At 50.9% G+C, this 6,570-nt stretch overlaps 1 pseudogene; it reads right to left on the bottom strand.

Moving 5' to 3' along the window:
- Positions 1 to 3,550: 3,550 nt before the first annotated feature.
- On the bottom strand, positions 3,551 to 4,839 carry LOC102725681 (glyceraldehyde-3-phosphate dehydrogenase pseudogene; annotated as a pseudogene).
- Between the last annotated feature and the right edge of the window lie 1,731 nt (positions 4,840 to 6,570).

The following is a 6,570-nucleotide window of genomic DNA, read 5'->3' as shown; positions in this document are numbered from 1 at the left end:
CCAGGCCCCTTTCCATGTGCTTTATACGTGCACGACTCCGCCGAGCCTCACAACACCCCTGCTGTCGCCCTCGTTTTACGGAAGAGAAAACTGGGGCACGGAGTGGCGAGGAAGTCACGTGGGGCCACACAGTCATGATTCGCATCTAAGACACCAGGCTCCAGGAGCTCAGCCCCTAACCACGACCCCACACTGCCTCATGGCCACACTTACGCCCATGAGCTCCCCGTGGGCTGGCGGGGTGACCCGTGCATCTCTGCGCGTCCGGCACCCAGCAGGACATACGGTCCATGGGGGTGGACAGCGAAGGTGCCAGGTGAGCACAGGATGCTATGTGCTTATCTCCAAGGAGAGGTGAATGGGGGCTCTCCTGTTTTCCCTGCGGGTCCGGGAATACTTGCTGGGAGACCTCCAAGGGCTCTCAAGATGGTGGCCATCCTCCTGTGCACATGACCCCAGGATGTCCCATCCTCCTGTGCACATTACCCCAGGATGTCCCTGCAGGGTGTTGGGGAATCTCTGAAAGTGTAAAAGGTCTTGTTGGGAGGGGTCACAGGGTGGGCAAGGCAGGAGGGACTGTGTCCGCCTGCACCGACAGTTGTGGGGATTGCAGACCCATCCCTGTGTCCCCAGGTCTTGGTATGGTATAGATACAGGGTCAGTGAGTGCCTGGGGCCAGCAGGGGACCTGCAGGCTTAGCTGGCAGGAGGCTCAGGGGGCTCTGATGGTCTTTGCCTCTCTCTCTCCTGGTTCCCGCCCCCACTCCCACCCCAGGCAACTTTGAGGCAGGCTCTGCCTCGAAGGGGTCAGAGCTCCTTCTCCCTCCCTACAGAAGAAACAAAGGCGGGCAAGGGGTTGCACTCACTCTCTCCTTCAAGAAGCGCCCCCCACCCCCGCCCCGCCTCTCCTCCACATCTGTGCTCCTGCCAACCTAACGTGCAAGTGCACTCAGACGGAAAGGGAAGGTCCCCTTTGCAGAGCTGGTTGCAGTCCTCTGAATACTGCAAGCTTGGGGATCTTGATGCCAGCGAGCTGGGCTCATCAGTGGAGAGGCTTGCGCAGTGCCATGGGGTGGGACCCGGAAGAGTTGGGAGAAAGGGGGCTGAGCCAGAGGGTGATCCTTCGCTCTCTCTGGCCCCTCATGGGCAGGGACACTCCAGAGGCCTGGCTTTGGACAATGTTGGGATGGGCCCAAGTAAGCCTGGGAATTTTTCTTCCCCAGGGACAATCAGTTCCTTATAACATAATAACTCTAACTACATAATAATTATAACCACATCATACTAACCATATGCTATAACAGAAAATAAAAGTTACAATAATATAAACTCTCTATTATTATGGGGAAATGAATTGGACATAAAGAAAATAGGAGTCATTTGCCCTCAGGGGCATTTTCTAATTGAATCTCCCACCTCTCATTTTTAGGGGGGAAACTGAGGCTCAGAGAAGAGTAACTGATCCAGAGTCTCACAGCTAGTCAGTGAGAATCCCGAACTAGGAGTCAGGACTCCTGACTCCCGGCCTCTATTCTTTCCCCACCACCTCGCAGAGCTCATAAATTAGGTGGGGAGAAAGGGCAACTCTGGCAGTGGAGGGGGTCCCACTGATGTAGATAAGCAGAGGTCATGGCGGGGAGGACAGCAGGTGAACAATGAACATCATAGAGCCTTTTCTTTCCCTTGTGGGTCTTTTTTTCATTTCATTTTTTTTAGATTTTATTTATTTATTTTAGAGATTGGGAGAGAGAGAGAGTACAAGCGGGCGGAGGGAAAGGGACAAGCGGACTCCGGGCTGAGCGTGGAGCCTGATGTGGGGCTCGATCTCACAACCCTGAGATCACGACCTGAGCCGAAATCAAGAGTCAGATGCTTAACCGATTGAGCTACCCAGGCACCCCCCACCCCCACCCTTGTGGGTCTTTGTAATGGTGACTGCTCACTTTCACTGAGCCCTTACTAAGTGACAGGCCCTTTAACGCATCATCTCATTTAATCCACATTCAGTTGTCTGCTTTTTTTTTTTTTTTTTTTGGCCAGTGATGACACTGAAGCTTGAGGTCATTCAAATCGCTCATGGGAACCCAGTTCCAGATCCGGAGACCACATCTAGTACCCCCAAGAGGACAGGACATGGGTCTCCTCCTCCCCACAGTCCCCTCAGTGCTCTGGCCAGGTTCCAACTTGCAGAGATGCGTGCTGGCTGTCGGGGCGAGCAGGCCGGTGTCGGGAATAGCGGTCACCCGATGCGGCGGGCAGCTGTCAGGGCCCAGCTGTTGGTCGTCAGAGACCCTGGGCAGGTGCAGCCCTCCCACCGCTGAGCTGCAGGTGCTCTGGCAGCCCAGGGCGGGCCTCTCAGCTCATTGGAAAAGATATTATTTGTGGGCAACGAAGTGTGGCCAAAAGAGCGAGGATTGAACCAGATGTAAATCCCCACTTTCCCTCAGGCTAACTGGGTGATTTGGGGGCATTTATATAACCTTTCTGAGCCCTCATTACCTTATCTGGAGAATGGAGATCCTAATACCCACTGTTCAGGGCTCTCGGGATGATGAGTAATCAAAACTTCTGATCATTTGAGCACTTACCATATACCAGACACTATTCTGAGCTCAGGATGTGGGTCAGCTCACATCATCATTGCAACAATCCCATGAGGCACTATTATTGTCCCCATTTCACAGATGAGTAAACTAAGGCAGCCCACAAAAATTTGCGTGATATGGTCCTTGCCATAAAGGCTGTTAGATGTTTTTAATATTAACCACTGAGAAAGTTAAATTGAGTTGCTCCTGGTCACGCAGCTGGTATGTGGCGGAGGAGGGATTTGAGCCCGGATCGTCTGGCTCTAGAAACGTAGTTTGGAAACTATACATCTTACTTTCATTCTAAAGCACCTAGCACTTATTTTCAAGTGCCTGGTGGATTGTAACCTAGGACCACAATCTTGGGTGAGTGGAGAATAAAGAGGCCTCTCAGGAATTGCTGGGCTGAGTTATATGAATCCTGGCTTTGTTTAAAATTTTGGTATACTGTTCACGGGTTATTTTTACATTAAGTTTGATTAAAAAATACATTAATATAGTATTCATGCTGGTTACTGAGTTGTGTGGTACCCTCTTAAATTTTGCCCCAACGTGGGTGTCTCGCTTGTCTCATCCTCGTCCCAACCCTGCTTGACCTGCCCACCCAGCCCAGTAAAAAAAAATCTCCCAGGGCAGCAGAAGCAGGGAATGGAAAGACTCCTCCAAGACTAATTGGTTCCCAAGGCAAGGATTCATTTGTATGAGCCGTGCCAACTGGTCCAGAGGGTGGGGCAATATTTTCACAGGCAGCACCGGTGGGTTCTCAGCACAAAGGTGACCTCTGCTATGGAGGTGGAGGGGCAGGTAGATGGCTCCTCTTCCAACTTCCCAGAGAAAAATTACTGCAGGAGCCTGAGAAAAGGAGGAGCGCTGGCATGCACACAGAGCCAAGTCCTACATTGTGAAATATCAGTCCTCATTCTGTGACTGAAGCTCTCTCTCTCTTTTTTTTTTTTTTTGGCTGGGTACAGTATACTTTATTGATGGTACATGACAAGGTAGGCTCCCCAAGCCTCTCCCCTTCTTCAGGGGGTCTGGGATGGAAACAGTGGAGGTCGGGAGATTCTCAGTGTTTGGGGGGATAAGTTGCGGCAGGGACTCCCCAGCAGCTGAGGGCCTCTCTCTTCCTCTTGCTCTCACTGGGGCTGGTGGTCCAGGGGACTCTTACTCCTTGGAGGCCTGTGGACCATAAGGTCCACCACCCGGTTGCTGTAGCCAAATTCATTGTCATACCAGGAAATGAGCATGACAAAGTGGTTGTTGAGAGCAATGCCAGCCCCGGCATCGAAGGCGGAGGAATAGGTGTCACTGTTAAAGTCGCAGGAGACAACCTGGTCCTCAGTGTACCGCAGGATGCCCTTGAGGGGGCCCTCCGATGCCTGTTTCACCACCTTCTTGATGTCGTCGTATTTGGCAGCTTTCTCCAGGTGGCAGGTCAGATCCACGACGGACATGTTGGGGGTGGGGACACGGAAGGCCATGCCAGTGAGCTTCCCGTTCAGCTCAGGGATGACCTTGCCCACAGCCTTGGCAGCGCCAGTGGAAGCAGGGATGATGTTCTGGGCAACCCCTCGGCTGTCGCACCACAGCTTCCTAGAGGGGCCGTCCACGGTCTTCTGGGTGGCAGTGATGGCATGGACGGTGGTCATGAATCCCTCCATGATGCTGAAGTTGTCATGGATGACCTTGGCCAGAGGAGCCAAGCAGTTGGTGGTGCAGGAGGCATTGCTGGCAATCTTGAGGGCGTTGTCATTCTTCTCATGGTTCACACCCATCACAAACATGGGGGCATCGGCAAAAGGAGCAGAGATGATGACCCTCTTGGCCCCGCCCTTCAAGTGAGCCCCAGCCTTCTCCATGGTGGTGAAGACCCCAGTGGACTCCACAACATACTCAGCACCAGCATCACCCCATTTGATGCTGGCGGGATCTCCCTCCTGGAAGATGGAGATGGACTTTCCATTGATGACAAGCTTCCCGTTCTCAGCCTTGACTGTGCCGTGGAATTTGCCATGGGTGGAATCATACTGGAACATGTAGACCATATAGTTGAGGTCAATGAAGGGGTCATTGATGGCGACAATATCCACTTTGCCAGAGTTAACAGCAGCCCTGGTGACCAGGCACCCAATACGGCCAAATCCGTTCACTCTGACTTTCACCATCGTGTCTCGGGGACGCGGCTGGCACTGCACCAGAAGATGCGGCTGTCTGTCGAACGGGGAGGAGCAGAGAGCCGAAGTTCTCTTAATTGAGAGGCTGGCGTGGAGCTTGTACGCTCATCCCCTTTCGGCTCCTTTGTTCCCAAACGGCTCACACTGCCATTATGTAAATTATTTAAGCCTGTAGCCAATGAAACGGGAGTTCAAGAAGTGAGTTGTGATTTATGCAGAAACAAAGTGAAACGCTTGGAAGACGCTGGATAACCGTGACCTTAAGAAATCACTACGGGATTAGGTGTCTGAGGGAAAGCTGAAAGCCTGGGAAGGAAGGTGGTAAAAATCTGGAAGGACTCATGCAGATTGCTTCGTGAGTGGCTCAAAGTCATTGTGCTATTTTCAAGAAATGGAATTATGGGTGATATATGATGGCAGTGGTTTATAGAAGATAGAAAGTGAAGAACCCAAAGGATTGGTGAACACATCTATTTACAAGTTTTAAATTAAAATGTTTAAAGAATATGTGTGATTTGTAATAATCTCTCTAGCCAACTTTTCACTTACGCAGTCCCACTCACGTCAGATAAGAGAGATTTTCCTATATTTGTTTATGTCAATGTCATCCTCCATATATCCTTTGGGAGTCCCACGACTGATAGGTCCTAGTAATTTGTGTCTGTGCCGCACCCAGCATTTTCAAGTCTCGATATCACTATGCTTACTTCACGGCAAGGAAACATTTACTTTCATTGGTTAAAATCAGTTGGCCTGTAGTTGAGAAGTCGTTTGCATGAACAGCACTGATTGGTTCCTTAAAGCAAGGAACATTTGCCAAGGTGGCGTGAATGGTTCATAGGCTAACAGTACATTTGTAAGCCAGCGTGTGGTTGATCACCAGGGTAAGACTCTCCTTGTGAATTTGTGCTTTATGGGGAGCGGAGTGGGGCAGTTCCTTACCCAAACTGGGGAAGGCACCTCTCCCTCCAGCTCCAAGGTTCACCAAAGGCCACAGAAATGTATTTTATTAGTGAATTTTCCTGCTCTTTGCCAGTGCCATAGACCCCATGGTGGGGGGCAAAGGGATGATGTGAGGTAGGTAAGTGCAGGGAGGGGAGAAGTGGAATGTGGGTTTACTTACCTTCTGGGGCCAGCTGTTGGGCTTCCCACCTTCACTTCCAACCACCCTGGGCAGCTGCGGCCCCTAAGTGGGGAGCCCACAGCTAAGAGTTCTAAAAAGAGAAAGGGTTTTGGGTCCAGGAAGTAGTGACGCATTCAAACAATATAACTACACTTGCTGCATTCCCAAACCCCAAAGAAAAAAAATCCTTGTTCTGGAAAGATCCCAAGAAGTCAGTGTCCTGCCCTTCGCTCTACTTTGGAACTTCCATCCAGCTTTCTTAAACCATAGGACTGAGTCCAGTGTGGACAGGGAGGGCCCCAACCCACCGGGGGACTGGGAAAGTGCCTCTGGGTGACAGGGCTCACCTCCAGACACCAATGCAGACAGCAGTAGGGCCCTGGTCACCGTGTGTCTGTAGGAGTCCTGTAAGTGTGGCTCTGCCTCAGGCCCTGGCTTTATGAGTCGCCTTACAGGCCAGAGATATACTAGGAATACAGAAGATGGGGATTTTTCTCGAAGCCAAGTGGAACAAAGGGCCTGTGTGCAAATATTTTTTTCCATTTCTCTTCTCACCTGTCACCCTGGAAATACTTTGAAAAAGATGCCAAAGGTGGATATGGAGATATGGGTTCTATTTGCTTTTAAGAGATTATGTTATGTGTTAAAGAAAGAAGGAAAATAGTGGTTGTCGGTCCTCAGAGTTGTGT

Source organism: Leptonychotes weddellii, chromosome 4 (genome assembly GCF_054177405.1).
Source record: "Leptonychotes weddellii isolate Sample4059 chromosome 4, ASM5417740v2, whole genome shotgun sequence".
Classification (NCBI taxonomy): Eukaryota; Metazoa; Chordata; class Mammalia; order Carnivora; family Phocidae; genus Leptonychotes; species Leptonychotes weddellii.
The sequence above is the reverse complement of the archived record's forward strand: the minus strand, read 5'-3'. Positions and strand labels throughout refer to the sequence as shown.